This window comes from Pan paniscus, chromosome 2, assembly GCF_029289425.2.
Source record: "Pan paniscus chromosome 2, NHGRI_mPanPan1-v2.0_pri, whole genome shotgun sequence".
Taxonomy (NCBI): domain Eukaryota; kingdom Metazoa; phylum Chordata; class Mammalia; order Primates; family Hominidae; genus Pan; species Pan paniscus.
Genome location: NC_085926.1, coordinates 167,602,637 through 167,614,412, shown reverse-complemented (window position 1 = coordinate 167,614,412; position 11,776 = coordinate 167,602,637). Strand labels below are relative to the sequence as shown.

Below are 11,776 nucleotides of genomic sequence, written 5' to 3'. Positions count from 1 at the left end.
CTCAAGGATCTAGAACTAGAATTACCATTTGACCTGGCAATCCCATTACTGGGTATATACCCAAAGGATTATAAATCATGCTACTATAAAGACACATGCACATGTTTGTTTATTGCGGCACTATTCACAATAGCAAAGACTTGGAACCAACCCAAATGTCCATCAATGATAGACTGGATTAAGAAAATGTGGCACATATACACCATGGAATACTATGCAGCCACAAAAAGGATGAGTTCATGTCCTTTGTAGGGACATGGATGAAGCTGGAAACCATCATTCTCAGCAAAGTATCACAAGGACAGAAAACCAAACACTGCATGTTCTCACTCCTAGGTGGGAATTGAACAATGAGATCACTTGGACACAAGGTGGGGAACATCAGACACCAGGGCCTGTTGTGAGGTAGGGGGCTGGGGGAGGGAGAGCATTAGGAGAAATACCTAATGTAAATGATGAGTTGATGGGTGCAGCAAACCAACATAGCACATATATACCTACGTATCAAACCTGCACATTGTGCACATGTACCCTAGAATTTAAAGTGTAATTAAAAAAAAAAAAAGGAACGAGATCATGTCCTTTGCAGGGACATCGTTGGAGCTGGAAGTCATTATCATTGGCAAACTAACATGGGAACAGAGAACCAAACACTGCATCTTCTTACTTATATGTGGGAGCTGAACAGTGTGAACACACAGACACAGGGAGGGTAACAACACACACTGGAGCCTGTGGGAGGCAGGGCGGAGGGAGGAAGAGCATTAGGAAAAATAGCTAGTGCATGCTGGGCTTAATGCCTAGGTAATGAGTTGATAGGTGCAGCAAATCACTATGGCATACATTTACATATGTAACAAACACCTGCACATCTTGCACATGTACCCCAGAACTTAAAATAAAAAAACAAAAATTTTTTTTTTCTCAGAGATGCTTTGGGTTTATTTGATGGTCTTGCCTTGTGATTTCTGTCTTGAGAAGTCACTGAACTAAAGGACAGTGAGAAGAGACTAGTCCATTCCTCACCTGAAGCCATTCTCCAGCTAATATTCTTGAATAGACAAGTAACTTTCTTAAAAATTATCTTAAAAGTAAGTCTCTGGTAACCTATTCATTTCAGCATCAGGCAGTTCTTTAAAAAAATTGAACGATGTCTAAAATAGCTTCTAACACACAGTAGACACTTGATAAATACTTGGTAGATGAAATAATAAAACATAAATCCATTAATTTAATTTAATTTAATTAATTTATTTTTTATTATACTTTAAGTTCTAGGGTACATGTGCACAATGTGCAGGTTTGTTACATATGTACCCATGTGCCATGTGGATGTGCTGTACCCATTAACTCATCATTTACATTAGGTATATCTCCTAATGCTATCCCTCCCCCCTCCCCCCATCCCACGACAGGCCCCAGTGTGTGATGTTCCCCGCCCTGTGTACAAGTGTTCTTATTGTTCATTTCCCACCTATGAGTGAGAACATGCAGTGTTTGGTTTTCTGTCCTTGCGATAGTTTGCTCAGAATGATGGTTTCCAGCTTCATCCGTGTCCCTACAAAGGACATGAACTCATCCTTTTTAATGGCTGCATAGTATTCCATGGTGTATATGTGCCACATTTTCTTAATCCAGTCTATCATTGATGGACATTTGGGTTGGTTTCAAGTCTTTACTATTGTGAATAGTGCCACAATAAACATACGTATGCATGTGTCTTTATAGCAGCATGATTTATAATCCTTTGGGTATATACCCAGTAATGGGATGGCTGGGTCAAATGGGATTTCTAGTTCTAGATCCTTGAGGAATTGCCACACTGTCTTCCACAATAGTTGAACTAGTTTACACTCCCACCAACAGTGTAAAAGCATTCCTATTTCTCCACATCCTCTCCAGCACCTGTTGTTTCCTGACTTTTTAATGATCGCCATTCTAACTGGTATGAGATGGTATCTTATTGTGGTTTTGATTTGCATTTCTCTGATGGCCAGTGATGATGAGCATTTTTTCATGTGTCTGTTGGCTGCATAAATGTCTTTTTTTGAAAAGTGTCTGTTCATATCCTTCGCCCACTTTTTGATGGGGTTGTTTTTTTCTTGTAAATTTGTTTGAGTTCTTTGTAGATTCTTGATATTAGCCCTTTGTCAGATGAGTAGATTGCAAAAATTTTCTCCCATTCTGTAGGTTGCCTGTTCACTCTGATGGTAGTTTCTTTTGCTGTGCAGAAGCTCTTTAGTTTGATTAGATCCCATTTGTCAATTTTGTCTTTTGTTGCCATTGCTTTTGGTGTTTTAGACATGAAGTCCTTGCCCATGCCTATGTCCTGACTGGTATTGCCTAGGTTTTCTTCTAGGGTTTTTATGGTTTTAGGTCTAACATTTCAGTCTTCAATCCACCTTGAATTAATTTTTGTATAAGGTATAAGGAAGGGATCCAGTTTCAGCTTTCTGCATATGGCTAGCCAGTTTTCCCAGCACCATTTATTAAATAGGGAATCCTTTCCCCATTTCTTCTTTTTGTCAGGTTTGTCAAAGATCAGATGGTTGTAGATGTGTGGTATTATTTCTGAGGGCTCTGTTCTGTTCCATTGGTCTATATCTCTGTTTTGGTACAAGTACCATGCTGTTTTGTTTACTGTAGCCTTGTAGTACAGTTTGAAGTCAGGTAGAGTGATGCCTCCAGCTTTGTTCCTTTTACTTAGGATTGTCTTGGCAATGTGGGCTCTTTTTTGGTTCCATATGAACTTTAAAATAGTTTTTTCCAATTCTGTGAAGAAAGTCATTGGTAGCTTGATGGGGATGGCATTAAATCTATAAATTACCTTGGGCAGTATGGCCATTTTCATGATGTTGATTCTTCCTATCCATGAGCATGGAATATTCTTCCATTTGTTTGTGTCCTCTTTTATTTCGTTGAGCAGTGGTTTGTAGTTCTCCTTGAAGAGGTCCTTCACATCCCTTGTAAGTTGGATTCCTAGGTATTTTATTCTCTTTGAAGCAATTGTGAATGGGACTTCACTCATGATTTGGCTCTCTGTTTGTCTGTTATTGGTGTATAGGGAGGCTTGCGATTTTTCCACGTTGATTTTGTATCCTGAGACTTTGCTGAAGTTGCTTATCAGCTTAAGGAGACTTTGGGCTGAGATCACGGAGTTTTCTAAATATACAATCATGTCATCTGCAAACAGGGACAATTTGAGTTCCTCTTTTCCTAATTGAATACCTTTTATTTCTTTGTCCTGCCTGATTGCCCTGGCCAGAACTTCCAACACTATGTTGAATAGGAGTGGTGAGAGAGGGCATCCCTGTCTTGTGCCAGTTTTCAAAGAGAATGCTTCCAGTTTTTGCCCATTCAGTATGATATTGGCTGTGGGTTTGTCATAAATAGCTCTTATTATTTTGAGATACATTCTATCAATACCTAGTTTATTGAGAGTTTTTAGCATGAAGAGGAGAATCAAATAGATGCAGTAAAAAATGATAAAGGGGATATCACCACAGATCCCACAGAAATACAAACTACCCTCAGCGAATACCATAAACACCTCTATGCAAATAAACTAGAAAATCTAGAAGAAATGGATAAATTCCTGGACACATACACCCTCCCAAGACTAAACCAGGAAGAAGTTGAATCCCTGAATAGACCAATAACAGGCTCTGAAATTGAGGCAATAGTTAATAGCCTACTAACCAAAAAAAGTCCCGGACCGGATGGATTCACAGCCAAATTCTACCAGAGGTACAAAGAGGAGCTGGTACCATTCCTTCTGAAACTATTCCAGTCAATAGAAAAAGAGGGAATCCTCCCTAACTCATTTTATGAGGCCAGCATCATCCTGATACCAAAGGCTGGCAGAGACACAACAAAAAAAGAGAATTTTAGACCAATATCCCTGATGAACATCGATGTAAAAATCCTCAATAAAATACTGGGAAACCGAATCCAGCAGCACATCAAAAAGCTTATCCACCAAGATCAAGTTGGCTTCATCCCTGGGATGCAAGGCTGGTTCAACATACACAAATCAATAAACGTAATCCATCATATAACAGAACCAAAGACAAAAACCACATGATTATCTCAATAGATGCAGAAAAGACCCTCTACAAAATTCAACAGCCCTTCATGCATAAATCCATTTATTATCCTTGGAAGAGATGGAAAGGCAAGAAAGCTCTCTGAACAAGAGAGATCCATTGAGACTAAGACAGAAATTGGGTTAAAGTCACCTAATGGTGAAGAGTGTCCTTCACCTGTATTGGCTTTTTTTTCGGTATTAAAGACAAACACAACTTTAATAATTCTTTTGACAATGGAAAGAAGAAAATCAATTTTCGGAGTTCTGTGATTTAAATAGACATCACTTAAGCTGACATGACAGGAAGGTGACAACAAATGCCACAAAGGAACAGTGATGGAAAAACATGTCTTTTGACTGTATTATAACATCCATATAATTCGTTAGACTTGATGGGAAGTGTCATATTGGAATCTTATGTTGCAAGATTGAGCTTTAAAGGCATAAAACAGGTCCAAAGCTGGATAACAAAGGTATTGAGGAGTGATCTATGACATAAATCACTCAATTCAGAGACTAACCTCTGAGAGGCACGTGTGTGGTATAGACCCAAAGAAGCATGGCAAAAGATTTGAAAACAACTAACATTTAAACTAATTGACCAAAGAAGGAAGGACAATTTATAGTCTGAACCTGACCATACTGTTTGCCTGCCAAAACAATAACAAAAAGTCAACATTCTCCAAAGAATTTTAATAAGACTAAGAGTTTCATAGTATAAAATGTATTAAAAATGTCTGAGATAGAATCTAAAACTGCTCAACATATGAAAAGGCAGGAAAATATGACTAATCCTCAAGCGAAAAGACAATCAACAGATACTAACCCTAAGATTATCCAGGGGTTGGAATTATTAGACAGACTTTAAAACAGCTATTATAACCAAACTTAATGAAGCAAAAGTGAACACATTTGAAATAAATGAAATTTTGAAAATGAGTTTTCAGTAGATAAATAGAATTATAATCAAAAGAGCCAAATGAAAATTTTAGAACTAAAAAAGATAATGTGTGAAATAAAAAAAAATTCACTGGATGGGCTCAATAGCAGAAATGAGATGGTGAAGAAAAGTCAGTGAATTTGAACATTGTTCAATAGAAATCATCCAAAGTAAAGGACTGAGAGAAAAATATTTGTTAAAAACGAACGGATCATCAGAGACTTGTGGGACAGTATTTTGAGATAAAACATTTGTGTAATTGCAGTCCCAGGAGGAAAAAAAATTGGTGAAGAAAAATTATTTGAAAAAATAATGGCTGAAAACTTTCCAATTTGGTGAAACACATAAGGTTATCTTATAAAGTCAAAGAAAATCACATCAGACAGATATAATCAAACTTATAAAAACCAAAAGAGGGAGACAAAAGAAAAAGAGTTCTTAAAGATCTTTAAAAATCCTACATAGCTTAGAAGACAATGGAACAACATCTTTAAAGTTCTTAAAGAAAAGAGCTATTAATCCAGAATTCTGCAATCAGTGAAAATATATTTCAGGAATTATGGAGAAATAAAGATAACCTCAGAGGGAAAAAAAAACTAAGAAAATTCATTGCTATCAGACATTTTCTGCTCTAAAAGAAATGCTAAAAGAAATTCTTCAAGCTGAAAGGAAATCATAAGAGAGATAAAGTTAGAACATTAAGAATAAAGGGAGAACTAACTCATGTTTAGGTAAATGTAAAAGAATATTTTTTCCTAGTAAGTTCTTTAAAATGTATGACTACCGCGTGCAGTGGCATGAGCCTTTAATCCCAGCTACTTAGGAGGCTGAGGTGTGAAGATTGCTTGAGCTCAGGAGTTCAAGGTCAGCCTGGGCAATAGCAAGATCCTGTCTCTAAAAAATATATCTATATGTATGATTATTGAAAGCAAAAATTGTACGATTAGCGGAGGTTTCAATGTTACACTATAAATGGCAACTACAACTTAAAAGAAGGGAAGGCTAAAGAGACTTTTGTTTCTCCTGCTTACGTCTAATACCTTTTACTCGAAGTGCTAATATTAACACTAAATGGACAACTAAAGGTTGTGTAGGTATATTGTCCATAGAGCATCCACTAAAAAGAATAAAAGGAGATATAGCAAAAAATGCCAATAGGTATATTAAAACGAGAGAGTATAAATATCCAAATAATCAGGAAATATATGAGAAAGGAAAAACAGACTAATGTAAGACAGAAGGGATAAATAGAAAACAAGTAATAAAGTGGCAAATTCAAATCCAACCACATCCATAATTACATTAAAGGTAAATGGCCTAAAGACACTAATTAAAAAAAGAAATTTTCAGATTGGATAAAAAAGAGACCTGGCTATATATTGAATACAAGATATCTATTTTATATACAGTGACATAAATAGGTTAAAAGTGAAAGGATAGGCCGGGCGCGGTGGCTCACACCTGTAATCCCAGCACTTTGGGAGGCCAAGGTGGGCGGATCACGAGGTCAGGAGATCGAGACCGTCCTGGCTAACACGGTGAAACCCTGTCTCTACTAAAAATACAAAAAATTAGCCAGGCATGGTAGCGGGCGCTTGTAGTCCCAGCTACTCGGGAGGCTGAGGCAGGAGAATGGCATGAACCTGGGAGGCGGAGGTTGCAGTGAGCCGAGATCACGCCACTGCACTCTAGCCTGGGTGACAGAGCAAGACTCTGCCTCAAAAAAAAAAAAAAAAAGTGAAAGGATAGAAGAAATATACCATGCAAGCATTATTCCAAACAAATGACAGGGACCATATTAATACCAAAATGGACTTCAAAGCAAGGAAAAGTATCAGAGATAAAGAGAGGGGCACTTATATAATGAAAAAATAAACAATTCACTAATTCTTCTACGACTAAGAAGTCATAACAATCCCAAATATGTATACGTCTAACGACAGAGCATCAAAATACATGAATCAGAAACTGATAGAACAGAAAAGAAATAGACAAAGCCACAATTATATTTGAAGACTTAAAAATTTTTCTCTCAGAATTGACAGAAGTAGAAAAAAATGAGCAAGGATACAGAAGACTTGAGCAACGTTCTCAACCAACGTGACTGAATTGACATTTATATCATTCCAATTTTAATATATATGCTGCTAAATTGAGCACTGAATTGACATTTATGCTCCACCCAACAATAGCAGAATACACATTCTTTCCAGGTTTACATGGAACATTTACCAAGATAGACTATATTCTGGGATATAAATAATAGTAAACTTAAAATAATTGAAATTATAACAGTTTTAAAAAAGTGTTTCAATCACAACAGAATTAAACCTGGAATCAATAACAAAGCTTTCTGGAAAATTGATGAATATTTGAAAATTAATCAACACATTTTAAAAAAACCCAGAGGTTACAGAAAAAGTCTTAATAGAAATTAGGCCATATTTTGAACTGAATTAAAATAAAAATAAAACATCAAAAATTTGTGGCATGTAGCTGAAATAGTACTGAGTAAAATTTATAGCATTAAATGCTTTCATCAGAAAAGAAAAAAGATGTCAAATAAATAATCTAAGCTTCTGCTTTAAGAAACTAGAAAAAGGAGAATAAACTAAACCCACATTAAACAGAAGGAAGAAAAGAATAAAATTAAGAGCAGAAATCAATGAAATTGTAAACATAAAAATAGAGAAAATCAGTGAATAGCAATCAAATGAAAGCTGGTTCTTTGAAATGATCAATATAATCAATCAATTTCTAACCAGAGTGTTGGGAAACAACTCTTTATGGATCTCTCACTTTTCTACATGTTTTTTGAGTAAGACACTGACTACCCTTTGTTCTGGACTATTTTTCCCCCCAATAATGTCTATAAACATCCCTGGAAGATGGAGATAGTGTCTCACTCTGGAGCAAGGAAAGCTTACTCTCAATATAAAAGATTCTGGTGCTCTAAGTTTAGTGTTCCTTTCCTGCAGTACAAGCCACTGCAGTTTCAGGTATCATCTAGACCTCTTTGTGTTGACCTGTGGGAATGTGTGCCCAGGGAACTGGTGCAAAAATCTTGACACGCTGGCTGGCTGCTGCTACTGCTGTAAGCACTAAACTAAACTTTGTCTCTGACTTAGGAGTCATGTGTCTTCCACCAGAATCTACAAAACTGGCAGCCTAATTTCTAGTTTGCAAGTAGGGTAAAATCTCCAACCCTTCACAGTTCTTGACATAAAGTGACCAGGAAAAACCTTAGAGAAGACATAAATTACTTGACTGCAGGCTAATTTTGCCTAACTATAGGCTAACATTAGAATGAAAGAGGAAATGTCACCTATAGGTTCCACTGATATTAAAAGAATAATAAGGAAGGATTATCAACAACTCAAAGTCTGTAAATTCAACAACTTAGATTAAATGACATACTCAGAAGACACAAATTACCAAAATTCCTTCAAGAAGAAATAGATAACATGAATAGTCCCTTATCTTTTAAAGAAATTGAAATTGAATTTGTATTAAAAAGATCTTTCAAAGAAAAAAAATTTGGCTGGGTGTGGTGGCTCATTCCTGTAATCCCAAAACTTTGGGGGGGCTAAGGCAGGTGGATCAAGTTCAAGACCAGCCTGGGCAACATGGCAAACCCTGTCTCTACAAAATATACAAAAATTAGCCAGGGATGGTGGTGGGTGCCTGTAGTCCCAGCTACTTGGTTGGGAGGCTGAGGTGGGAGGATGGCTTGAGCTGGACAGGCAGAGGTTGAAGTGAGCCGAGATTGTGCCACTGCACTCCAGACTGGGTGATAGAGCCAGACCTTGTCTCAGAAAAAAAAAAAAAAAGAAAAGAAAATATTTTAGGCCCAGATTGTTTCACTGGTGAATTCTACCAAACGTTTAAGAAAGAAAACAATTCTTTACAATCTCTTCTAGAAAATAGAAGAGCATGACATTCTTTCCAACTTATTCTATGAGGCCAATATTACCCTATTATAAAACCAGACAGAGACATTATGAGTAAAGAAACCTATAGATCAACATTCCTCATGAACACAGATGCAAGATCATCAATAAAATATAAGCAATATCTAATCCAGCAATACATAATTAGGATAATATAACATGACCAGGTTATATTATGAATGCAAGGTAGATTCAACATTCAAAAGTCAATGTGATTCATCATATAAATAACTTAAAGAAGAAAAACCGTATGATCAAATAAATAGATGAAGATGAATCATTGGATAAAATTCAACATCCATTCATGATGAAAACTCTCAGTCACCAAAGAACAGATGGTAATTCCTTAACCTAACAAAAGGCATCTTCAAGAAAATCTGCAGTTAACATCCACTTCATGGTGAAAGAATGTTTGCCTAATATTGGGAACAAGACAAAGATATCCACTCTCATTACTCCTATTCAGTATCATACTGGAAGGTTTTTTTTCAATGCAATAAGGCAAGAAAAATAAATAGAAGGCATGTACAGATATCCCTGATTTATGGTGGTTTGATCTATAATTTTTCTACTTTACAATGGTATGAAACCCATTATCTCCATTTTTTATTATACAACGTTTTATTTAAACAAATTATTTTCATAGAATACATTTTCACATTAGAGATTCCCATTGTGCGAAAATAACAATTTATTACTTATAGTTTTATATTTGTGGACAGATTGTTTTAGAACAAGTAGAACACATTTGAGAATTAAATCTCAGTTTACAATTGGTAATATTTTGATACGTATACAAGGGGAAACTTGCCCTTAAATGGAACTTCTCTATATTCAGAAGCATTCCAAGCATTTCTTCCTAGGATTTAGAAATTTATAATGTGAGATAACAGCATTTCCTAATTTTAAAATTTCCCTAGTATATGTAACCATCAGTAGGTGGTATCTACTGACTACAGAGGGAAGTTTTCGAAAATTAAACACCGTCTAATTTTCTGCAAAGTTTTTATTCATGAATTAAGAGTATTTCCCTTTGTCCATTATTCCCAGGGCAAATATGGAAGTTTGATCATATACTAATAGTAATAAAGCTGGATTCTCTTTAAGAGATTGATAAATTAAAAGGCAAAAGCTCATATATCATATTTAGTTATACTGTGAGTCTTATAAGAAGCTGGGAGACAACCCCATTAACTCACCAGAATACAGAACTCAGTCTCACAACTTAGATGTAATTCCTCTCAAACGTTTTCCTCAAAGACTAAGTTCTGAAAATAATCTTGTGGTTAAGAGAAGGCTGTCCACCAATGGACTTATCTGTTATTTCTTCGTTATTGTGAGCTTAATGGCATGACAAAGCAGAGGCAAAGAGGCATACATCAATTCTTCAAAGTATGAAGTAAAAAAGGTCAGAGCTTCCACAGCATGGCAACAGCTTTGCAGATGCCCACATCGTGATAGTTGAAATAGCAAAGCCCAGTAAAGGTTAAAGCTGAAAGTGCCAAAAGCCCTGCCTTGGTAGCTTTCTGCGAGGCATCCCCATGAACATAGTAACAACTTGTCTAAGGCCCCAGTGACCAGGAAGAGTGAGGGTTGCAGCCAGGGAATAGTCCATCGCAGAGCAAGGATTCAAATAAGCAGCCGGAAGCAGACCCAGGAGCAAAACACTGACAACCCTCTCGCTAGTCCAGTGGAGAGACGCAGCCTTGGAGCCAGGATGGTGGCTCGGTGACAAGTGTAAGTGCTGCACTCCACACCATTCTGGGATAGGTCGGTCCTGAAGAAATGCTGAGATATGAGCAGGTCTGTTCACTGGGGTTCGCAGCAACAGAGCTCGGCCTCCTTGGGCACCGTAAAGGGCACTCAGCCTCCGGAGAACCGCCATCTCGTTCCTGAGGGCTCAAGGTCCCATTATCTCCATTTTGGCATAATGTATGGTATTTAACAAATGACTTGAGCTATTCAACACTTTATTGTAAAATGGGCTTTGTTTTAGATGATTTTGCCCAACTGTAGGCTAATATAAGTGTTCTGAGCACATTTAAGGCAGGCTAGGCTAAGCTATGATCTTCAGTAGGTTAGGTGTATTAAATGCATTTTTGTCTTACAGTATTTTCAATTTCAATGGATCTATTGGGACATAATGCTACTGTAAGTCGAAGAGCATCTGTGGATAGATAAGGAACAAATAAAATGATCACTTTTGCAGATGATATGATTGTCTACATACAAAACTTTAAGGCATCTACAAAAGCTTCTAGAAATAATAAGTGAGTTTAGCAAGTTAACAGAATACAGAAAAAAAATCTTCTATACTAGCAGTGAAAAAACAGTACCATTTACTATAGCACCGTCCCCCTGAAGAAAGAAATATTTTGGTATATATTTAACAAAATACAGGCAGGATCTGTATGCTGAAAATCTGTGTGCAAGTGTTTATAATCACTGAAAACTGGAAATATTCCAAATAACCTTTGGTACAAATGGTAGTACATCCATCTCATGGGGTACTGCTTAGCAATAAAAAGAACAGATTATTTCTACACATAACAACATGGATGAATCTCAGGTGCATTATGCTGAGTGAAAGAAGCCAAACTAAAAAGGTTACATAAAGTAGGTGTCTTGGCCCATTTGGGTGGCTATAATGTAATACCTTAAACTGGGTAATTTATAAACAACAGAAATTTATTGCTTACAGTTCTGGAGGCTGGGAAGTCCAAGATCAAGGTGTCAACAGATTTTGTGTCTGGTAAGAGCCTGTTCCTCATAGATGGCACCTTCTATATGTCTTCATAC

General features: G+C 36.7%; 1 pseudogene; it reads right to left on the bottom strand.

The window, feature by feature from the left end:
- Positions 1 to 10,274: 10,274 nt before the first annotated feature.
- On the bottom strand, positions 10,275 to 10,862 carry LOC100994383 (succinate dehydrogenase [ubiquinone] cytochrome b small subunit, mitochondrial-like; annotated as a pseudogene).
- Between the last annotated feature and the right edge of the window lie 914 nt (positions 10,863 to 11,776).